This window comes from Ochotona princeps, chromosome 6 (genome assembly GCF_030435755.1).
Source record: "Ochotona princeps isolate mOchPri1 chromosome 6, mOchPri1.hap1, whole genome shotgun sequence".
Lineage (NCBI taxonomy): Eukaryota > Metazoa > Chordata > Mammalia > Lagomorpha > Ochotonidae > Ochotona > Ochotona princeps.
In genome coordinates, this window is record NC_080837.1 from 68,356,208 (window position 1) to 68,381,119 (window position 24,912).

The 24,912-nt window shown below is 43.8% G+C and overlaps 1 long non-coding RNA gene across 1 annotated transcript in view; it reads left to right on the forward strand.

Moving 5' to 3' along the window:
* Positions 1 to 15,285, forward strand: part of LOC131480470 (uncharacterized) — a 43,495-nt gene extending 28,210 nt beyond the window's left edge. Inside the window, exons 2-3 of the long non-coding RNA XR_009245558.1 lie at positions 13,977 to 14,057; positions 14,711 to 15,285. This is a non-coding gene — a long non-coding RNA (uncharacterized LOC131480470). The remainder of the gene's footprint in view (positions 1 to 13,976; positions 14,058 to 14,710) is intronic.
* Positions 15,286 to 24,912: the final 9,627 nt, after the last annotated feature.

Below are 24,912 nucleotides of genomic sequence, written 5' to 3' on the forward strand. Positions count from 1 at the left end.
GTCTCTGCTTCTGGTCAAATCAAACAGACCAGCAGGATGGGCAGTTCTTTGTCTGGGTTCACCTCTGGGAGCTCCCAATGAAAGTCCGTTCCCACCTGGTTGCTGGTGGAGTTCTGGCTGCTGGTGGAGTTCAGATGGCCATTAGCTGAATGCTGCTGGAGTATCAGTCACTGCAACACCATACCGTTGTGTCCGCTGCTTTCCTGTGTCTGTCAGTCTCCAGGTACCCTTCTGCTATTGTTCTGTCCTCTCCTATTTCCTGAAATGTGTCCTCTCTGCTTCATCCGGATTAAATGTTTCTCTGTCCGTTTAAACGTGTCCTTACCTTATGCCGCCATCTTGATTCTCTCCTCTAGATTTCTCTTCTGTGATACTCTGGGTGCCCTTACAAGTCTATCTACCCATTCATCCACTCACAGTTTTGCCTGAGTCTTGATTCTCTGAAAACTAATAGAGGTTGCACTGTTGTTTTGATTGCTTAGCCCCCACAAGCTACTAAAAGGGTAGATCTTTTAGTTGCAGATTTGTGTATGTATGGGCATTTCCGAGTTTATATCAGCATTGTTAGAATATGTGCCCTGCACAGCTGGCACGTTGGGGGCAGGACTTTTTCTTTGTGGCCGAGGAGAGTGTACACATCTATATATGCTAAGAAGGAAGTGCATCCTCAATACAAAGGTAAAACATTTTAAAGGAGCCTAAATATGTGTTATTTAAGTGCTCTGTATGCTTATTTTTCGGTTCTGACCTATCAGAAACTAAAAAGTAGTCTGCTAAAGTCTTCACTAGCAAACTGCACCTGATGGTCTGGTCTCTTACACTTCCAATTGTTACTTTATAGTTTGATATAGTTCATTTCCTTCAGTATTTATTTTTTACTTAATGTCAATTGCTTTACCTTTCATGTAATACTGACATAATGCCACCCTGCTTTCTCTTCTTGGGTGTATTTTTCACTATATATATAATCTTCTTGTTATTTTTAACTGTTCTGTGTTCCTTGTTTTTTGCTCAAGTCTGTCCTAGTGAACATAGAAAGTTTTTTTTTCTATTTTTGTTTGTCTATACATGAAATCTGTGGAACTTGTAGGATGAGATCAGCTTCTGTTTTGCCATCTCTAAGCCCACTGGTTTTCTTTCTGGGCCCGGAGGGTCTCTCGTTGGTAGGTGTGGCTGTGTAACTCCCTCCTCTGTGGTTAGGTGTGGCCCTGTGATTGAGCTCTGGCTTAGGAAGTGCAATCAAAGTGAAGTAGGAGGGTCCCTGCCCTGGCATCATCTCTTCGCTCTGTGGTCTGCAGGCCAGTGCCCAAGGCAGCCTTAGAAATCACAGTGAAATGGCGGGGCTCCTTTAACTACCAGTCTCTGAATAACCACCAGGAGCAGAACCCTTCTGCTGACTGGCCACTGTACCAGAGAGGAGTAAACTTCTGTTATGCAGAGTGACTAAGCTGCTAATGTCACAGCAGCTCTTGTGAATAATGAAAGAAATTCAAGGGAAATAGAAAGCTACAATAACAAAACGCCAAACTATGCTATTGAACCAACCTAGTAGTTGGGGAGCAGGCAGACAAGCAGCTGATATTAAAGGATAGAAGAGGGTTGGCATTAATGAGTTAAGCAGCTGCCTGAAGCCAGCATCCCATATATTATTGGTCCTGGTTCAAGTCCCAGCCACTGCATTTCCCATGCAGCTTCCTGGTAATGCACCTGGGAAACAGTCCTTGGATCCCTGCCAGCAGTATGGAAAACCCGGAAGAAGATCCTGGCTCCTGGCTTGTCTTGGTCCAATTCTGGTCGTTGTGGCCATCTAGACCATGAACCAGCGGATGGACAACCTCTCCTCTGTCTCCCTCTGTCTGCTGTAACTCTGCCTTTCAAATACAATATCGTTTTTAAAGGCTAGTGGCATGGAGATTCATGATTTGCAATGGAAAAATGTTTGGGGAAAATACTATAGCTGATAACTGGGAAGGCATATACTAGGTCTATTCAACATTCTATGAATGAAACGGAATCAAAGACTTTTAGTATAATACATGCATGCTGTTTGGGCCGGACAGTGGCTACATTGTGCAAGGTTTTAAGTGAAAGTGCCTAGCAAGGGCCATCTGGCTCAAGTGTAAAAATAAAATAAATAATAAATAAAATAAAATACTGGGATCCAAGGATGTGGGGCTTGAGGACTAGGAGAAGCTGACTGTCTCTAGAGCTCTGGCAGCAAAATAATAATAATAATAATAATAATAATAATAATAATAATAATTTGTAAAATTATTTTTATAGTTCTGTGTATCTACATCTGCATTGTTTTAAAAATTATTATGATTATTATTTTCCTCCCTAACCTCCCTAACCTCCTTCCCCATTTTCCCCTATTCCCTCCCTCACATTATCACAGTAGCATGGTCCTTTAGTAACAGTTACAAGTTTAACATTCTGCTATTTAAGTGTGTCATGGCATTGTAGGTATAGGCAAAGGTAGATAATCTAATATCTTATTATCAATGTATATTTAGTTGTTTCATTGGGAGTCCTCCTTTTATTCTGGAGTAGACATGCATACTGCAACATATCTTCACTTCCTGGTATATTTGTCTCCATTATACAGTTCATCTCTGAGAATATACCTATATACAAGTTTACCTATACAGCTATTTATTTTGAAGGTTGTTTTAGAACATGATACTTGTTTTTTTTTTTTTTTTTTTTTTTTGACTGGTTCACTTCACTGAGCATAATGGTTTCTAATTAGGACAACTTCCTGGCTGCTCCACCTCCCCCTTGAATGGACACCCCTCCAGGGATTAAACTCCTCTGCCCAGGATGGTGTAGACATGCCCTCCTCCTGCTGTCTTCTCAGAGAGCTCTGTGGTTCATCCATCTGCCCCATTTCCTGGTCCTCGGCATATCACCTTTTCTTTTCCACCAGCAGCGAGACCTCCAGCCTCACTGGCGTCCTGTCCATCTAGCCTTGCGTCCTCTCTCTGGAGGACTGGCATGTTCCTCTGGGTGAAAATGCATCAAACTCTAGGGCTTGACCTAGGGAAATGTAAAAAATAAAATGTAAAACCACTGAGAACAGAATACTGACAACCCAGTCAGTGAAAGCACTTGCTGAACCGGAGTGACAGACGTTAGCATCAGGTGTGTCTGGATGAGTTCTGTATCATGTGATTTAGATAATTGCCAAACTTGGCAGTATTGGATTAGGTGAGAGCTGCATGGTGTTGAGTTTCTCAAAGGCGAAACACCAAAGGAAACCATCAGGCATTCTCTTCATCATCCTGGGAGATGTGAAAGAACAATAGGTAGCAGAGGAAATGAAAGATGAAAACCAATGGCTGGGGTGCAGGAGAAATGCAGAAGTAGAACATTAGTGGGGAGCAGAAAGTGGCCTGAAAGTCTCCTTGTGGATACAGATAAACCAAATGGTTAAAGGAGTTGTTTCCGTGTGTGTGTTTTATTATTTGTTTATTTTACTTGAAAATCATATAGCTTCTTCTAGGTCTGTGACATGGGTGCAGGGTCCCAAGGCTTTGGGCCATCCTATGCTGCTTTCCTAGGCCCTTAGCAGGGAGCTGGATTGAAAATGGTGCAGCCAGAACATGAACCAGTGCCCATAGGGGATGCTGGCTGTGCAAGTGGAAGATTATTCTGCATCGCCACTATGCTGGTCCCTTATTAAGGATTTTAGAGAAATTTACCAACAATATAAATGAATGGAAAGTGTGGCAAGATGCTACACTGGAATTCACACCCTTGACCTGAATTGCCTGAGCGGAGAGAACCTTATCTAGGACTGAGGTGTAATGGAAAGTACAGGCTGTGCACCCAGATGCTTTGATTCAAGGACTGAGGCACCCATTTTTATCAAATAGATCCCAGAACAAGCTCACATGCAAAGCCCAGAAGAGGGGAATTTGGCTCAGAGTCCCTGACCTCCAGTGCCACCTGTGAACGCTGCAGTCCAGACAGTATCATTTCATAACCTCTTCCTCCTCTTGGTTCCTGAAGCTCCAGCCACTGTGCTTGCTGGCATCCGGCAATGCTGCCCATGCTCTTGGGCCCTGGATGTGATCTAGATGACCTGGATGCTGTCCTCAGAGTTCACTCCTTGCTCCTTGGCTTGCGCTTGTTCTCTCTCTCTCAGCCCTGGAAATCTTCTCTTGGTCTGCAGTCTTCAGCTCCCTATTCTCCATCACTTTGGCTCTGCTCCTCCCTCACAGGGTGTGTCCGGGACCACCAAGGGTTTCTGGGCTGACCTTACACACACCTAGATCCTTGGTTTCTGTGCAGTGTCTGTGCAGCTTCTATCTCTGCCCTTGGCTGTCTGCACCCAATGTGCTGTGTGCCCTACCAGGTGAGCTGCCCTTTCCAGCTTGGGTCCTCCACTTAGCAGTTGCCAACCACTGCCTTGATTTACTTGGGGGGTGGGTGCTGTGGACCCTCATCTACAGTACATCCAAAGCTCCCCTTCTTATTTCTGATGGCCTTGCTCCATACTGTCATCACCCCCTCTCAGGAGTGGAGCTGCCTCCTCATCCAAGGTGCCCGTACCTGCTCCTTGTCCTCTTGCTCCAGCCCCATGCAGGGCTGTGACCTCCCCCTCCTCCTACCAGACTCGCCAGAGTGTCCCCTGCAAGGAGGCTCTGCCCAAGAGTGCCGCCCGCCCCTGCTTGAGTCACTCCCTCCTCTTGTGGCTTTCCACTGGGACAGTTTCCACTACCTGTGACTGTTTATCTTTCACTTGTCCCTAGCCTCCTGATGGGTGTGTCCCATCAGGAAGGACTAAGGCTATCTTCCCTGAATACTGAATGCTGTGCTTGGCGCACAACGACGGCTCAGAGATGGTTAGGGAATGGGATGGGTTTTCCTGCTACTTGGCTCCTGAACCTCAAAGTCACATGGACTTTAGACTCTCTGGCTCCCAAATCCACTCCCAAGCCTATTAACAGTCTTGCTTAAATCAGGCCATCATTTCTGGATTATCCCACTAGCTCCCTTGCGAGTGTCCCATTTTATCCTTTCTTTCTGCTTTCCTTGTCACTACCACCACTTGATGCCTTTGCTTGATGTGGTTACCACAATGATTGCTTTTCTTTTCTTTTTTTTTCTTTTTTTAAAGATTTATTCATTTTATTACAGCCAGATATACACAGAGGAGAGACAGAGAGGAAGATCTTCCGTCCGATGATTCACTCCCCAAGTGAGCCGCAACGGGCCGATGCGCGCCGATCCGAAGCCGGGAACCTGGAACCTCTTCCGGGTCTCCCACGCGGGTGCAGTGTCCCAATGCATTGGGCTGTCCTCAACTGCTTTCCCAGGCCACAAGCAGGGAGCTGGATGGGAAGTGGAGCTGCCGGGATTAGAACCGGTGCCCATATGGGATCTCGGGGCTTTCAAGGCGAGGACTCTAGCCGCTAGGCCACGCCGCCGGGCCCACACAATGATTGCTGTTCAAATTCAAACACCTTTGACTTATGTAGTTTAGTATTTTTCAATTCTGTACTCCCTGCCCTTTTCCCCTCCCACACCTCCACCTAGTTACACTGCATTTTGAATGCGGGATTCCCACCCCTAGCCATTCCTACCCCACCTCCCCTCTCACTAGAATTAGCCCCTGCTCTTAGAGCTCTCTGGTTTTTCTCTGTAGTCAAGCACAACGGTTTTTGCCTTATGCTGTGGTCATTTATAAATAAGGAAGCTTCACAATGTTCATGGGAAATGGACATCACCACTGAATTCAGTTTTCCGTGAATGTTTTGAAACTCCCTTATATATATGCTATTTTCCTAAGTGGGTAGCAAACTCCTCCATAGTGAGAACATCATACTCTTGGCACTTGACTCAATGTTTAGAAAATTCTAATTCAGTCATTTAATAGTGAAAACTACTGAAATCAGTAATAGGTCTAGTGATAAAGACACCACTTGGGATGCTTACACTCCTGGGGGTGGCTGGCTTTGGGTCCCAGTTCTGCTCCCATTTCCAGCTTCATGCTAATGTATACTAAATGAGACATTTGGTGATGGCTCAGTTGGCTGAGTCTCTGCTGCTCTCGTGGAAGACTCAGATTGAGTTCTTGGCCTTGGATTTAGCCTGGCCCAGCTCTGGCTCTTGGGTGGTATTTGGAAAATGAACTAGCAGATGGATGACAGCTATCTCTCTGTCTTCCAAAATTAAAAAAAAATCCCTTTAGCAAGTGAGATCTCTATTGACCTATGAGTACAAACATGATATACAAACAATTGTGGGATAATAAAACTAAAAATATGAGTTTATTTATACATAAAAGTGTTGAAATCCATGTATATTTTTCCATAATATATATTTCCATGAAGGTTTTTAAGACCCCTCATTTAACCTCCAGTGGAACTCAGCTACCCCAAGTAGAACAAGAGGTCCTAGGAGGGTACAAGATAAGTAGGGGTGAGAGCAGTGTGTAGAGTGGGCTCATGCGGAGTGAGTGGGCTTGCACCTGGCATGTGGGGTTGGCTCACATCTGATATGTGGAATGGGCTCACACGTAGTATATGGAGTGGGCTCCCATGCAGGGGAACTTCTTTCCTGAATCTGAGGGTTTTGCTGTTGCCTCCTTCTTTGGACCCTGAATCTACAGCAAGGCCCTCCAGCTCTGAAGCCCCCAGCTCCGAGGTTCCTGGCTCTGAGGCTGATTTCATGGAAGGACTAGGTCTTCCTCCAGGTTTCCTGTCTGCTCTGTTCACTCACTCTCTTAGCTTAAAGGTGACAGAGCAATTGCAGCTGAGAACAAAATGCCTGCTAGAAAATTGGAAATGGATTAAAATTAGCCTACTGGGAAATGGAACTGTTACCAGTTTTCCTTCAATTTTCTTTTTTCTTCCTCAGAAATTAGGATCTAAGTCCTGTTGAAATTACAAAACATGAATCTTTTTAAATGAGGGAAGTGATTGCTTTAAAGGGCCTGGGTTTGTCTCTTCCTTTTTTTCTGCTTGAGGCTCAGCACCCTTTCTTAGCAGAGCAGATGGGGTGGTGGAAAGTGGGTTTCTTTTATGGAGTAATTCCAGGAGGGCTCTCTAGCATCACTTTTTCTCAAATTATTCATCATCTCCCATCCAAGTGTCATGACCTACTTGTGGCTACCATGGGTACACAAAGTGAGAGTGGGGCACATCTATTCCTTTATTTGGTCACCATGTGGTTATTGGACACTTATCTATCTGCTGACCACTCCTCACATTCCTGGCGATATGGGTCCCCAGTAGAAAACAATGATTGGTTTCCTGGAACTCACAGGCCCAAGAGGAAAGCAAACAAGCTACAAAAGTGGGACATTTGTAGTAGGTTGAGGATACCAGAATGAAAAGCAGGGGAAAGCTCACCCCATATAGCATTACTATGATTAAAATCCTCATTTGACATATGCAAAAATTGAAATAGAAAGTAAGCCATTCAGGCATCTCACCTTGGCATACATTGTAGAATTAGAATTTTGCCTTAGGTGGTCTTACATCAAAGCTCCTGTTCTGCACTGTGACTGTGGTTTGCTCTTTGTATCAGTTGTGAGTGCAAACTATCCTGTAAGCTGCGAGTGTGTGTGTACAGTGAGTTTTCACGTTTGGATGTTATGTTGCGACTGAGGTCAGTTGTGGTAGGAAATACAAGTTGGGCATCCCTAATCCAAAACTTCAAAATTGGAAATACACCAAAATGTGAAACTTTTTTTGGGTAGTGACAGGCTACCAATGGAGAATTCCACACTTGCACTCTTGTGACAGGTTGCAGTTGAAACAGCACACTATATAATGTAGACAACTACCTCAGCCTGTGTGTGTAAGGTATGTAAAAAGCAAATATATGTCTGATCCCCCAAGATATCATACTGTCTTCACAAAACTTGAAAAATCTGAAACAATTCGGTCCTAAGCCTTTCTCATAAGGGCTACTCAGACTCTTTCTGTGTCAAAGAAATTGGTACCCACAGAGTCAAACATTTTTAGTCCCTAAAGAATTTGTTACTCAACATCTACCAGTGCACACTGAGTGCATATTGGGGCACATTCTTCAAAAACACAAAATATAGTTGGAATGTTACCAAGAAGTAAATCCAACAGATCTGAACACTTAGTGGCATAGGAATGATATGATGATGTGGGGCTTATTCTTTTTTATTTTCTTTTTCAAGTATCTATTTTATTTCTTATATTTTTAAGTGTTGGGTTATTTATTTTTCAGTTTGAAAGAAAAGTGACAGAGGGACACAGAAACAAAAAGAAAGACTAAAAGAAAAATCTTCCAAATACCTACAACAGCAAAGACTGGACCAGGCTGAGGTCAAGAACCCTGAACTCCGCCCAGGTCTCCCACCTGGGTGGCAGGGGCCCAAACACTTGAGCCATTATCTGCTGCTTTCCAAGCTGCTTTAGCAGGAAGCTGGAGAGGAAGCACAGCAACTGAGAGTTGAACCAGCACTCCTTTATGGGATGCATTCATCCTAAGAGGCAGCTTAACTCACTGCACCACAACGTCTGCCACTCTACCTTCTTTTTCAAAAATCCATTTAATAATTGTTTATTTGAGAGGCATAGAGAAGCAGAGAAACACAGATGACAGATAGACAGAGAAAGCACACCATTCACTAGATCACTCATCAAATGATTGCAACAGCCAAGATGGCTGGCTGAAACCAGGGACTCAGTCTAGATCTGGCACATGGATGGCAGGACCCCAATTACTCGAGCACTAACTGTTACACTGGAGACTCATCTAAACCCCTTCTCCAGCTATCCCCGACCCCATCAGAGCTGTCCATAGCAAATAAAACCCTGGAGGCCAGAGGAGAATGAGACCCAGCTGTCCACTCCCAACAGAAGGCTTCAGAACAACCTAGGGCAGATGGAAGAGATGTGGCACTTCTTGAGAAGAGAAACTCTTCACCTAGAAGCAGTGAGAAGCCCATAGCCCTGAGCCATGGCCAGGTTTGGGATCAGGAATACCCCTGGGGTCAGACCTCTGGTCTCCTGAGTTCTTATTGGCCATGACCATGCACATCCCTTAGGTTCCTCGCCTAGGCAAATGGGTGTGTGGGGGGAGCTCACATGGCCTCTTGCCTTGATGTAAACAACTGAGTCAGCCCCTGGCCAGTGCTCCTGGCAGGGTGGACAGGGTCTTTCAGCCCCTGGTTCATGGGAGGAAACAGCACCACAGGGCCTTTTTTGAGGTTATAGACCTGGCAGGCCCTGGAAACTGGATCTCAGTCCTCATCATGGACCATGCCATCCCTCCCACCACCTGGGTGATGACCCAGAAGTTGTGGGGCAGCTCGGGGTTTCCCCAACCAGCTTCCCCCACTTGGGTGAGTGAGCACTCAGTCACAGCACCTCTTTGGTCTCTACAGGATGAAAGAGAAGGATGCAGGTGTGCTCACAGGCTGCAGAACTCTCCTGCAGAGAAGCCAAGGGAGTTCTGGGTGTCTGGGAGCTTGCCTCACTCGGGGCTTCTTGCCATCCCTCCATTCTTTTTTTTTTTTTAAAGATTTATTCATTTTATTACAGCCAGATATACACAGAGGAGGAGAGACAGAGAGGAAGATCTTCCATCCGATGATTCACTCCCCAAGTGAGCCGCAACGGGCCGGTGCGCGCCGATCCGAAGCCAGGAACCTGGAACCTCTTCCGGGTCTCCCACGCGGGCGCAGTGTCCCAATGCATTGGGCTGTCCTCGACTGGTTTCCCAGGCCACAAGCAGAGAGCTGGATGGGAAGTGGAGCTGCCGGGATTAGAACCGGCGCCCATATGGGATCCCTGGGCTTTCAAGGTGAGGACTTTAGCTGCTAGGCCACGCCGCTGGGCCCCATCCCTCCATTCTTGCACTACACAGGTGCCCACCTGGATGATCTGTGCTCACCTGGCCAGAAGGCCGGGTCCAGGAGATGCAACCATTGGAGTGGAGGCAGCAAGGCTGCTGGATTATTGGTAGATGGCTGCTGGGTGCAGGGGCCATGTGCAAGTAACCTGATTCAAGTGTCAGCCGTAGAAGCTGACTCTAGCAACTTCCATTACTTCTCTCCGGAGCTGCTGAGGCAACATGATTAGGGAAGGCTTCCAGAGGAGGTGACAATGACTTCCCAATGTCCCATCTCTGTGGAGTCTGGGAATGTTTATTCTAAAACTGGCTTGAGTTCATTACGTCTTATCAAAAGAAAGAATTTTATGTTTTATAAAAGATACACAGTAAAAATTAGAACATACTTTAGGACACACACTTTCCAAGTAAGTCTTTTATTTATTTATTTTTTTCTTTTACAATAGAGGTTCCAGGTGAACTCCCTAGGTTAATCATTCCAAACCTGTACCAAAAAGCCAGCACCAGATGGTACCAGCTGCCAGGGCCAGGCTCTATTCCATCCCCCATGAATTGGGACTCTAATAGGAAACTGCAGCCAAGTGCCCAATGTGGCTCAGGTTCACTGTGGCAGGTGACTTCCATTGTCTTCCTCCCAACTTGGGAACCTGTGGTGGTCATCTAACTATGGATGTTGTATGTTGGTGATAAGGGACCAATCATTTGGCTCATTACTGAACTGATTTTCAGGTTGGGAAGAGCTGTATTTAGAGATTTGTACCTGGTGAGCCTCCTAGGTAGCTGGCGTGATTTTAGAAGTTGAGATCCTGAGTTTCAGCCAGAGTTGGTTGCTGTATGAGATGAAGCCCCTGGGGAGTGTGGCAGAAGTGTGTTTTGCATGGAAGAAAAAAATAGTATCATGAATTAATGTTAGCTTGAGGCTGGCTGCTCTTTGCTACTTGTTTCCCTGAGGGGTGGGATGGGTTTCTCTTCATTGGGGGTCTGGGCTGTGTCACTGTCTTGGCCCACAGAGAATGGCAGAAGCAACATCAGGCAAGAAGGTGCTTAGTCTTTAAAAGGAATGGCAGTTTCTAGCAATTTTTTAGGCCCTGGGTTGCCCTGTCTGAAGTCTTCCATATCCATTCAGAGAGAGAGAGAGAGACCAAGTGATGCAGCCTTCAGGTTGTTGCTATCAAGACCCAAGGTATCTGGGAGAAGCCCTCTTGGATCCTCTAAACCAACCCAACTGCCAGCTCAACACCAACAAATAACCCCAGCGGATAAAATGGGGAACAGAATAGTCGTATGGTTGGCCCTAGCTCAAACTTCCACCCCTCAAATTGAGGGACTAATAAAATGGTGCTGTTTTCAGCTGCCAAATTCAGTGACGTAGCAAGAGGTCACAAGACTCTCCAAGCGATTTTAATATATAGGCTGGCCATTCAGAAGTCATTTTACCTGGTGAGCTATAACTATTTTTTTAACCTAAGCTGATCATATAGACATATTATCTAACTCTTTCTTTGATTTTTTTTTAATCTAAGAGAGAGAGAATTGAAAGCCATGCCATGCAGTTGGAAGAATTGTATTTCTCCCATTTAACATTCAATACAGTATTAAGGACTTCTACAGAAACCAAGTGCTGGGCTAGAAACTAGGAAACCTTGACTTTAGTTGCAGGCTCGACTTCACCATCCCATGACCTTGGGCAAGTCATATATCATTTCCCAGTCTTCTTTTTGACATTTATAAAGGGAGGGATTTTGACTGCTTTGTCTGTAGGTTCCCTTTCACTCATGGGATTTTGTGACAGTGTTATGATGTGTTGAATAGCGAGTGTCAGTGGGAAGGGATTATTTTTACAGAAACTAAGCAACTGATCAATCTTCCCTTGATCACCACTGACCGAGTCTAGATTCATACTCGCCACCCAGGGTAGAAGAGCTTTGTGTCTACATCACTTATTCCTCAGGCACTTAACTTCCTGAGAATGTGTGCCTTTTTAAAAAGCAAAAGCTCAAGAAGAAAGAAACAGAAGCTCAATATTCATTCTTTCTTTCTAGAAAATTCTATAGAGGCTTTGTGGTGAGAGTGATTATGCCATGTGAAAGCTATTCCATGCCACAGGCTATTGAAGTAGAATGAGAGATAGAACCATGAAACTCATAGAAGTTTGGGTTTATAATTCAATAACAACCCTCTCTGTGAGCCTTCAGAATTTGTCTACCTTGGCTTAACAAAAAGTTAAAAACAGAAACAAAGCACTCTCTGTATGGAAAAGTGGACTGTGCTCCATCCTGGGCTTGCAAATACAGCCACTCAATTTCTCAAGCTCCAGTTAATCCCAGTGACCTTTCCCAGTGTTCTTTTCTGGTCTCCAGTGATAGAGAAGTGCGCATGACAGTGTCTCAAAGGCTGAGAAGCGATGGCTCTATGTGAATTGGAAGTGATCTTTGAAATTCCTTACTTAAAAAAAAATCCAGAAATAATCGTGCATAGCAATTTGTATGTTCCTGAGTGAGAAGTCAAAGTCAGGTACTATTTGCTGCAGAGAATCATCAAAAGAACTGTTCCATCCCCAAAATCAGATGAAAAGAAAGCCTCAGCAAGAACATTTCTCTTGTCTTCCCCCAGCACAAAAAAACCCAGCAGGACAAACATGAGCTGTACGATGCTCACTTGCCTTGGCTGGCAGCTGCTGGAGTGCAACACTGCCATCTGTATTCAAGGGATCTTTTATTCCCAGCTGCGTGAGCCAAGTCACAGGGCTTGCCAGAATGCTTGGGATACTTCCTGAGGCCATAGAACACAAAGAATGATGTGGTGTGGTTCTGAAATAGGATCCATTAAAGAGCTAAAGGAATTCTTTTGCTGGGAAGAATGGTGCTACTCATGTATGGAGTGCATGCATGTGTATGTAGAAGAGAGGGTATATGTGTGTTCAGCAGGATTTATGTATATAGGGCTTTAAGATGTTTAGTTTTTGAGTCAATTGAGGTTATTGTTTTCAGCATGAAACCCAGAAAATTATCAGAGTGGCTAGTTGGGCACTGAGCCATCTTACAATGGCTGGCCAAGTTCACTGAGAGAACTACGGAATGAGAAGGAGCCCATGTTTTTTCTATTAATGATTAAGCCATTGCCCTGATAAGAGATTTTCAGAGCTTGTAAACTTGTCACTCAAGCTGGAAATCCTTCCAAAATAGATTCCCTGTTTCACTTAGTATTGAGCAATTTTGTAATGCTATGGGCTCTTAACAGAAGTTGTTTTCCATGAGATGTTCTAGGTTGATATGCTTCCAATTCCTTCTTCTGCTCCTATGGAAAAGTCACTTGGAATTCTACGTGGTGCAATAAGTGAGAGATATGAAACATTTTTGTTTACATCACAGTTGGGGAAACTGTCACACAATCCAAGAACCTTTGAGATGACTAGTACTGACACCTCTTTCTTAACCAAGGCTGCAGTTAAAAAGTGAACATTAATTTATAGTTCATGGTCATTAACTGGAACATCATGGATTTAGATGTCCAGAAAATAGCTGCTAATACAAACAAGACCTTGAATTTCATCTGAAGTCAGCAATAGACTTCCCTTAGCTCCTTTTCCCTTTCCCTATCTTCTTTCTAAATTAAGGATAGATTTACGAGCTGTTCAAGGTAGATGAAATCAATTTTCCTTAATCCCTTGTAACTAATAAGCAGAGCTCTTGGTGAGGTCTTTTCTATTGAGAGGAAATATGACTATCTAACAGGCTCGCATTGACTTATATCCTTTCCAGCCCTTGAGTCAATAAGCAAAAAAAAAAAAAAAAAGGTCTTCGATGACTGAGATTGCTGATGATACTAAACAAGAATGCAAGCTTTTGACTTCGACCATTTAAAGACAAGATGTAGCAGAGAACAGTGCAGTGGAATCTGAGTGGTTGAAACTGATCCAGTGTTGAAAAGGCAGAGGGGCAGAGAGGCTGTCTCCAGTAGCAGTTTAGCCTCAGTGGGTCAAATCCAACTCCATGTCTGTCCTAGCCGCATACTCATGGATGATGCCTGAAGCATGAATCCCCAGGTAGAGCTGGCTGTTTACAAGGAAGAGCTGTTGAATATGATTAATTCCAGTGAAACTCAGCAAAAACCCCCTTTCTTTTTGTAAACAGGGAGGTAGAGAAATTCACAGTGACCTGGAACACAGCATTATCAGTCCTGAGGTCATTCCCCTGCTTGGACCTTCACAAACGGTGAGTTGAATGACTTTCCCTAGTGGTCTGGGATGACCGAATCCTCATGGGAGACCATGTTAATGGTTAACTGTGTGATGTCTACATCAAACATAGGGCGGGCTCTTCAGCATTTGCAAAAATTGCAGCTATTGATACAAGAGACCTAAAAATAACCACAGCCTTTGGATCCCAGACCCCACTAAGCACATCAACCAGGCTGAGGGGCTGAGGTCATGGTCAGCCTGTGGGAGGCCTGGGTATCTGTACCCCCGTCACTGGATGTATCAGTATGGCTAGGATAGCATGTGCATTTCTGCTTTCTGTTTCCAGAACTCAGTCAACAGACAGAACCCATGCCGTGACCCAGATTTAAAAGTCTCTAGCCACGGCTGCTGCTGGTTTTCACATTCATGGACAATTCTAAAGAAATTACGTGAAATGGCCCTTAAATGTATGGAAAATCATCATCAGAAAATTATAATTAAACAACACTGGGTGTTTTTTTTTTTACCTTTGAATCAGCAAAATATTAGGGCACATCCTTTTGGTGAAGCTATGTTCACTAGGCATTCATATACAATACAAATAGGAAACCATACTAACTCAGCCTTTCTAGAGTGATCTTTGGCAATGCCTGGCAAATCTACAAATGTGCTCATTGTTTGACTCAGGAATTTCTTCCTAGAAGTCTAACCTGAAGTATACTTCTAAAGAAAAGAAGGTCTACATGTTCAAGAACTTCACTGCAACATCATTGGCAATTGTGAAATATTGGAAAAGATCTAAATGTCCATATGTGGAAGAAAGACTAAAGAAGCAATTGTTCTTCCACGCATGGATTCCTACGTATCTGTCAAAAAAGGAATGAGGAAAGTCTATAAACCAACAAGTAGTGATTTTCTAGGATATATTATTAAGTGAGCAATAGCCAAATAAAAGTATATTGATAGTATGCTGTTTATTTAAGAAAAAGTGGGATATTAAAACCATATGCATGTATATGCTCATTTATGCATAAGTAAGACAAAAATAATAAATCACAAGAAAATGAGATCATCTACAGAAGATGGAAGAAACCAGAATGGCAAAACAAGAGAATAAGAAGAGTAGAGTGGGCAATGTAAGAGTAGCCTTTCCCTGAATACACCTTACTATGTAGTCTGACATGTAGAATGAAAAGAATATTCCACATCATACACCCACAATGCACTAAATTCACTCAGGCTGCTGGGGGAACCAAAAATATAATTCAATAGTTAAAAAAGAGCCAAGTTGGGCACGGCGCTGTGGCCTAGCAGCTAAAGTCCTGACCTTGAACGTGCTGGGATGCCATATGGGCGCCAGTTCTAATCCCGGCAGCTCCACTTCCCATCCAGATCCCTGCTTGTGGCCTGGGAAAGCAGTCGAGGATGGCCCAAAGCTTTGGGACCCTGCACCCGTGTGGGAGACCTGGAAGAGGTTCCTGGCTCCTGGCTATGGACTGGCGTAGCACCAGCCATTGTGGTCACTTGGGGAGTGAATCATCGGACGGAAGATCTTCCTCTCTGTCTCTCCTCCTCTCTGTATATCTGACTTTATAATAAAAATAAATAAATCTTTAAAAAATTTTTAAAAAGCGGCAACTCAAGTTACAATAGATTTTGACTACAAATGAGTACTGTAACACTAAAGATCCCTATATATAAATAAGACAAACAGAACAGTATGCAAATATGATATAGGTGATAAATGTGTTTCTCATGGGTGCATATTCCAGTAATCCTGAGCTTGTGCATATTTGATGTGTCAACTAGGAGTGCACAAAAGTCAAAGCATTGTGATTAATGAGAGTTGTGTATTTCCAAGAAGAAAGAAGTTACAAATAGGGAAGGGTTAGGAAGCCACAAAGAACCCTGTCATGTTGGAATAAGTGTCAGCACAAACTCATGAATTTTGTGGTGTATACAGGAGAGATGAAGAAGTAAATTGAAATGCATGTATGGGTGTGTCAAGTACACCCACAGATTTCCTTAACTGGCATCCCATAAACACTGAGCACATTTAGCACCTGTATCTTGGTTCCAAAATGCCATTCCCCAGTAAAAGGACTCAGGGATCCTTATAGAATGGGTTGACTCCAGAATGGAACCAGGGAAAAGGTAACGTTTGTCTGGAATATTCTGTGGTATCAGAAAGTATGACTAGGGATATTTAAATAGAGAGAAGATACTTGAAGGAGCTGTGTCTGGTGACTTGTGGGACAATTCAAACAACAAAAAAATGATAGCTATGAATTATATTCCATAAAAATTAAGTAATTGTCTAAGCTTTAATTAATAGGAATAACTGAATGAAAACTAATGGGTTAGAAAGGAAATCCAAATAATAAATTTAGAAGAAAGTTGTAAGAATAACTCTTAAGCCAAGAACAAAGGATCAACTAACAATCATCATCTATGCTTGATTCCCACAAGATGCCCTCAGCCCTCTTCAGAGTCCACTCAGTTTTCTTTCTAGCCCTGTCAAGGTCAGCTCTGGTTTCCTGGCTGACAACATGTGAGAACAGTACTGCATCAATCAGATAGGTCAATGGTGGGAGACCCCAGTAAGAAGTTCACCAGGTGTGATGGTTCTCAATAGAGTTTAGATACTCTAAAAGGTTCATGGAAATTGGGTGGCAGTATTGGGAGGTGGTAGAATCTTTAAAGGAAGAAGAAGAGGGATCATGGAAAGGGGTTCCTTGTGTCAACTACAGCAGCCCCTTGAAAGGGGGTTTATGGGACCCCAGTCTGCTCCTGTTCTGAGATGTGATCACTTGTTCTCCTATCACCACCATCTACTAGTTACCATGAGGTCCCCGCTGAATGAAGCAATGTAAGCACCATATCCTTGAACCTCCAAAGATGCGAGCAAAACAAACCTCTTCTCTTGGTAAAGCCATTGTCTGGTATTTTGCTGTCATCATGGAAGCTGATGACTGCACTGGATCTCAGGTTTTGTAAAATTTGCCAGGCTCAGCTGTTCAAGCCACAGTGGGTTCACACTGCTGCTGCTGTGCTAACTTGCCCCCTAACCTGTGTTGCCTCTGGTTAGTTGGAATTGGAGAGGTTGCAGGTATTTTTGCGCTCCAAATAAGTCAGGACTTACTGGGATATAGTTGTATGTCTTACAGTCTCTTCTGCATTGTTAAGTCATTGATGGTTTAAACCAGAGTGGAAATGTCTTCCAGGAATGCACCCACTGTCCAATCTGTTATCTAATTCTGTATTTGTGATTTTTTTTCTTAATGAACTCCTCTTCTGCACATAAAACAGTCATCCATTGTGTAAGCCTTATCCCTAGAATTTCTAACCCACCCTTGTTTGAGGAAAGACCTAGCTAGAAATGTTGTGTCAAGCTATTAGGCTGGAAAAGATTCTCTAAATGAATGTAAACAAAACATCAAACAGCAAAATGTTCTGGGGCTGTTTAGCATGTGGGTTAAGATCTGACAAACTGTAGTCTACTATAGAGCCTTCATTGGACTGAAGCATATGAGGTAATTGATATTAGTAGCCATGGTCTTGAGACATGGAAAAAAAGCTTGTGCTGTTGGATGTGCCCTGCTACAAATCCAAGGAGGTGTATAGTTCACTTTGGGAAGTTTAAAATACAAATGTTGATGTTCACTCATCTAAATCTTCAATGATCCAGAAAACACACCTAGGAATAATTAATTGCCCATCAGTTTAGACATCTTAGGTTTTTCTGTAATTTGTTTAGGTCATGGTTGAATGGTGGGTTATGGTCCTTATTCCAAAAATAAAGAATAATATGGTGAACCAATTGATTGAATTGGACTTTTCTTGACTGTAACCCGACTCATTCATACACTTGCTTTTAGTACATTTCTTGGAGAACAGAGACCAGAGCAGCAAGGTCATTCATAGAAAGTGCTAGATAACTAAAGTTCTTTGCGAAAGATGATTTATGGAGACAAAATTGTGTCAAGAATGAGTAATAGGTCTTAGAGCCAAATGTGTTTATACTTGCTCAGAGACACAGAAACTGTGAGATCAATTGCCATTACTGAATGGTTATAGGTGTGTCAAGAACTGGGCAAAATGCTACTTCATATAAAACATGTATGGAATGTAACCAGCACAATAACTCAATAAAACAGTTTTTTAAAAAAAAAAAAAAAGATTTGTTAATCTATTTGAAGAGAGAGAGAGATTTTTCATCTCCTGGATAGACTAAAGTCAGGAGCTTTTTTTGGGCCAAGGACCCGACCATCTGCTGCTGCTTTCCAGGCACATTAGTAGGGAGCTGGATTCGAAGTAGATCAGCCAGTATTTGAACTGGCACCAGCCCATATAGTATGGTGATGTTGCAAGTGGCAGTTTAACCTAGTATGCCACAATGGCAGCCCTTCTGTTCTTTTAAAATTCCATTTGGCTTTAAGGAAAGACAAATGGAAATACCTCTATTCTGTGGTTGTTACGAGGGGAAACTGATCCAGGTTCACTTCCTATGTCACCACCCCAGGAAGGAGAGAGAGAACTAATCAGACTGAGTGTGATTCTAGGGAGTGAGTGTAAGCTGACACACTTCAAGTTCATGCATGGGTACTGTCTGCTCTTCCTGCTATACTGGTGATAAATTGAAGTTGCATGGACTTCTTTGGAGATCCACCAAATTTCAGAAAAGCACATGAAAAATATTGTGGGAATAGTGTAAGCTAATGATGTGAAATTGCTTTGAAAATTGCCATAAGTATACAGTGATATTAAATCTGCTTGATAATTATATGCTTCTTAATGACATAATTAACCTTTTCCATTTCTATCTACTCGAATGAACACAGAAACAGCCCTCCCTTCCTTCTGCAGGGCCCTGGAAAGCCACGATTCTCAAGGCCCTGCTCTGTGCCAGGTTTGCTGTCTCTGTTTTTATTCAGAACCTCCCGTCCGCAGCCAGCGCACAAGGTGTGCCCAGTAGAAAGCTCATTTCTATTTATCTTGTTCTATGAGGCACACTGATGCTTGCTCCCACATAGTTAGAGATCTTAAAATTATTTGTGGAGGGTGCAACATTAACAATTCTATTTGTTTGGGGTTTTTTAGATTTATTTATTTTTATTGGAAAGGCAGATCTGCAGAGAGGAGGAACAGAGAGAAAGATCCTCCAGCTGCTGGTTTACTCCCCAAATGGTCAAAACAGCGCAAGCTGAACCAGTCTGAAGCCAGGAGCCTCCGGAGTCTCCTCTGGATTTTCTATGCAGGTGCAGGGACCCAAGGCTTTGGACTTTCTTTCACTGTCCTCCCAGGCCACAGGCAGGAAGCTAGGAGGAGCAGCTGGAATATGAATTGGTGTCCATATGGGATCCTGGCACTTGCAAGGGAGCAGTAAACCAACTGAGCCATGGTAATAATTCTGACACTAGCAGAATGTACTTAGGGTTGGGAAGTGTTGGCCTCTATTGGGAACACCCTCTGCCCTCATGTTTTTTTCTTCCACTTTGTCTTGGCCTCCAATTCTCTCTCACCTCTCTCCACTGTTCTTTTAAATTTTGTTTCTCTTTCTCTCTCTTTCTCTCACACACACAGACACACACACAGACACTCCAAGCCCTCTTCGTTCAAAACATATCAAGGGTGTACTTTTGTGTCTAGAGAACTAATAATAGTAATGGCCCAGGATAATGCAACTGGACCTGCAGAAGGAAGGCTGGTCTCCAGAGATGGACACACAATAGAATAAATGGCCCTGCCAGCTTTTCCTGTCTCTGATTTCACTCTGGCAAACTCCTGAAAACTTCCTGCCTTTGTTTGTACTTATACTATCTTTTAATTGTTAAATATTTATCAGTCACCTCCACTGCTTCTCTAAATAATATCAACTCCTCAGGGCAGGAGCTGGGCCTCTAGAGTTTATACAGTTTTAACGATGGCTAAGGAAATATTTGTGGACCTATTTGACATGAAAGCTCTCCCAGGTTACCTAATTTCTGTGCCTTGTAACCGTTAGTCCTTATCATCTGGGATGGCCTCAGGTAAGGATATGCCACACTTCTTGAATGTTACTACATCGGTATAAACAAAGCTTTGTGTTCCACTACAAAAAAACCAGAAAAACAACAACAACAACAACAACAAAGGAGTACAGTATTTTATGAAGAAACCAGGAAACTACACAACATCTGGCCTTGTGCCCTGATGCTTTCTGAACTTGGATTCCTGGTGTAGGATTCACTGTGTGACTCTGCCTTCCCCGTACATAATGAGGTATTAAAGACCCCAGAATGGGAATAGCCCACCAGAATTCAATCTGATGCTGTACCCTTAAGTCCCCATCTCTTCCCACTTTAGGACCAGGTTCTAACAAGTAAATCATATTCATATTCCAGCTGCCTTTCAACCAGGCTTGCCCCAATCTAGTGCATCAAATCTATTCAAACGTTTGAGCTCTTCATTCTTTTGATCACGACCAAGGCTCCCAAGGAAAACAGTACATCCAAGGGGATGTCACCAAGTTTGTGAGAAAGTTAAAATGTTTCTCTTGAAGTTTTCATGCAGTACACAAGTACTAGCAAAAAAAGAGACAAAATCTAAGAAAGTCCAAGACAGAATTCTTATTTCTGCTCCCAAATATTTCTATTTCTATCCTCCTAGTGTCAAAATGGATATGACTCAGTGCTGAGACACCAGGAGATCAGCCTGTATGTAACTCAACTCTCCTTCTTTCTCTCTCCAGCATATGGCAAAGTTTAAGGCTGCCAGAAATCGCAGACTCTTGCTTCCAACAATGAAAAAAATCCCAACCTGTGCAACCAAGACCTGTGCTTCCAGCAGCATTGTCAGATATATAATCTCCCTGGACTGGATCAGCCTGAGATGCTAAAAGAGTTACAGGACCAGGAACTGGTTTTTCTGTGTCAGCTTTGTGCCCTCTTGTTGAAAGCTAACCTCGAGACAGCCTCTGGCCCCATCTTCCAACAGAAACCATGCAAACTGTCTGCATCCCCAAGTCCCTTTGAAGCACTCTCCCGGCCTGAAAAATAAACAAGGAAGCGTTCCTTAGCATTTGCCAGGAATGCCAGAGCTAGGCTTATCTCCCACTCACAGAGAAGATTTTAGCAAAGAGGATTGTTTTTCCTGGAGAAAATTGTGTGTGTGTGTGTGTGTGTGTGTGTGTGTGTGTGTGTGTGTGTGATTGGAGTGGGGGTGAGAAGGAGGGATTATACCCTTGCAAGTAGTAAGTTTTTCTCTAGCAGAATTTTTTTTCTGTTGGCATCCGGAAAGAGGCTGCATGATAATTTTGCAGCTGTAACTCCCTGAGATTAGTTCCTAAGCTTTACTTGGTAAAAACTATGTGAGGCTACAAAGTAAAGAGGTTCATGGCAACCCCAGGATTGTTTGCGGGGTTTCCTTGACATGAAAGTGGGAATGGGTGCAAGCTCCATTTGCTCTGTTTTCCTTGGGCGAGCTGTAGCAGTTTGATTATTCACAGTGTGTATGGTCCGCCCCTTCCCTCTCTCCCCCCAGCACACAAGAGAGGCTGATGAAGATGAGAGAGAGCAGAGAGTCCTTCCTCAGGACCTACCTTTGCTTTTAAGGCTCCTAAGGGGTGACAGCATAGGCCAGGTGAACACCAGGAAGTCACTGCATCCCACGCCCCTGAAATTCTCATTTCCATGTTTCTAATCTGGTTTCCTCTAGTGCCTCACTTAACAAGCAGCCTCTTTATGTGGCTGCTGGGGCATGGAGGCCTTGGTGGGCTTGAGTGTGCCTGTGTGTCAGGGCATGATCCTGGCGTAACTACATCACATTGCCATCTGGCCCTCTAGGAAGCTCCTCAGAGATGAACCCTGCCATTGCCTTCTCCCCCTGCTAAGGTGTTGTGCTTAAGAAATTGTTTAGAATAGCTAGTGGTCGTGGACATGCCTCTGAACCTGGAAATGCCTTGAATGTTCCCTGAAGGACAAGCCTGCAATGTGGGGAAGAAATGGCAATTGAAGAAAAGAACCATCATGAGAAGTGAGCCATGAGCCTCCGGCCCCTGGCAGCACGGGCGCAGGGATGGGCACTGGCCACAAGTCTTGCCAGAGAAACTATACTGTGAGCAAATAGTGAATGAACGACCATGAAGGTCTTGGCTCTGCCGCTTTTTTGTTTTGTTGTACTCTGTCCCCATAAGGAGTAGATTGTGCGCTCTGTAAAGCCACCAAGTTGGAGAGTCAGGGAGGGCTGGTGTCTTGCTCTAAAGTGGAACTTACTGGATTAAAGGTAAGGTTTTGGGGGTTTTGTTTGTTTCCTCATTTTGACAAAGGGGCTACCCACCCAGGCAGCTGAAGTCCAGCTTCCCCACTCTCCTGTCCTCCTACTCAGCTCTCAGGATCCAAGTCCGGTTTAATGCCACTTGTTCCCTTTCGCCTTCAGCAACACCTTGTTTGCAAAATGAAGTGCTGCTCCCTTTGCTTTCCTCAGATCACCTCATTTATAACTCTACCACCACCCTCATCACAGCCTAAATTGTTTTATTTCTGTTTGGAGAGCATGCAGTGCCAACTTGGCAGCCATGGACCACCTGGGAGATATGCTTCTCCTCTTCTGGCTTCCAGCACTGTTGTCTGTACTGTACAGTCACTCTCGTTGCTGTTCCTTTTCTTTCTGGTTGCTTATAATATCATTGCTCCACTTTTGGTGCTCTCCGATTCACTATGTTAGAATGTCTGTGCATTTCCTTTTATTTAATATATTTGTTTTGTTTAGAATTCCTGATATATAGAACATTCTAAATTACTATTTTTAGTAATGTTTCTTCATCAGTACCTCTATTACCTCCTAGCTTTCTGATGAGATAAATGGTGTCACTCTTTAAAATACCTTTTAAAAATGATTTATTTATTTATATGAAAGAGTTACAGAGAGAGGTAGAGATACACAGAGAGATCTTTCATATGCTGGTTTACTCCCTAGATGGACACCAACAGCCAGGTGTGGGCCAGGCTGAAGCAGTAGTCAGGAATTTCTTCCAAGTCTCCCACATGGGTAACAGGGGCCCAAGGACTTGAGCCAGCCTCTGTTGCTTTCCTGGGACCGTAAGAAGGAAACTGGATTGGAAGTGGAGCAGCTGGAATATGAATTGACACCCATATGGGATGCTGGCATTGCAGAATGTGGCTTTACTTGCTACTCCACAACGCTGCCCGCCAACCCTAATGTCTTTACTCATAAAAAAAAATAAAAAGTTCCATTACTTTGGAAGTATGGGTTGCCTTCTGGACAATTTATTTGTCTCTGTATTCCAGTTCAGTATGCCAGCTTTGGGTGTGCACATGTATGATGACATGGATTAGATCTGGAAGCAGTTTGAGGGAAGAGAATACATATATTTCATCTTGGTTTAATGTATGGTACACAGCCAGGCATCAGTGTTAATGGAAATGAATTGGTTGGAATGACTAGAAGGACATCAGTAAACTCATCTTCCTGTGTCCTCCAAGGTAGAAATACATGCTGCATATTAAGTAGCTATCTGATGGCAAGAAAAGAAGGACTGTGGTGTATCAGTGCTTATAGCACTGGTTGACTTATTGTTGTCTGTCTATAGAAGGGTAGGTTGGGTCAGGCAGAAGTATGTGGCAAGTGAAATGTGCTTAACAACCAAGTTCAAGCCAAGGCTACTTTCTTTTTTTTTTTCCTTTTCTCTTCTTTCTTTCTTTCTTTCTTTCTTTCTTTCTCTCTTTCTTTCATTGGACGTGCTAACAAATACTAGGCAAATATATGCTACAAAAGTTGAAAGTAAGCTACACACAGGAAAAACTCATCTTTGAACCAGGTTGCCTCTTCTGGTTTGATAAAGATATAATAAGCTTGACATTTCTCTCTTAGAAATGCATGAAGGAAGATTCTTACCAAGAGGAAGGAGTTTATAAGTCTCCAGGAGCTTGTTCAGACTGGCCTTGAGAGCAGCCCAGGCACCAGGTAAGTGGGCTGAGGGTAGACAAACAATGCATACAGACTGCCGCTGGATATCTGATGCCGGGGTTAATCACCGCAGCCTGTCTCTGCAGTCTTGTTAAAACAAAGATCCATCGCGCTATCTCCCAGAGCAGGTGTTTGCTCCTCAGTGGCTGTACACAGCTGCTGGTGACCACAGTCATGCACAGGCAAGGTCACCCTGCAGAAAGGCCTGCATGACCTCAGCGGGGGTTCCCAGAGTGTTTTTGGGAAGAGGGAAAGGGCCCCATGTGAAGGGAGAGTCTTGTCTGCCTGTGGCATTCAGTGTCTGGCAGCTAGCCATGCTTGGGGAGAGGTTCCTGGGTGGGGAGAAGTGGGGAGATCAGTCTTCAGGGCAGTGCTGCAGAAAGGGCCCAGGCGTCTGGTGCTGACTTTGAGATTCTAGCTGATGAGAAAAACATCTCAGCCAACAATGAATTTTTCCCCTCAGAGCTTATGTGATTATCAGGTTAATCCTCATCTTCTCCTGTCTGCCTGCCACTGCTGCTATAGAACAGTTGCAAAGCCACAAAGAAAGAGCTGGCCCGCTATTCCAGAAGGTCGGCTGAAACAGATTCTGCAGGCCCTCCAGCCTAGAATCCTGGGTCAAGATTTTGGGCAGTAGCTGTAAGTATTCCCAAAGAATATCACCAAGTCTTCCATTGCAGGAATTTGAACGCATTCTCTTAATCATGAAAATATGTAGAAAAGCACATTGAAGCATAATCAGAGAAAACCAGCAGACATTAAAGGGCGGCTATCTGACCCCCATCTTTGGCCTGGCCCATAGATGGCTGAATGCAGGGCAAATGAAACACACCACTGCAACTGGGTGATCCTGCAGGACCCCTGAGTGTCCTCAGCTCCCAGGTCAGCAGAATGGAGCAGACGGCACACCATTGCAGCTGGGG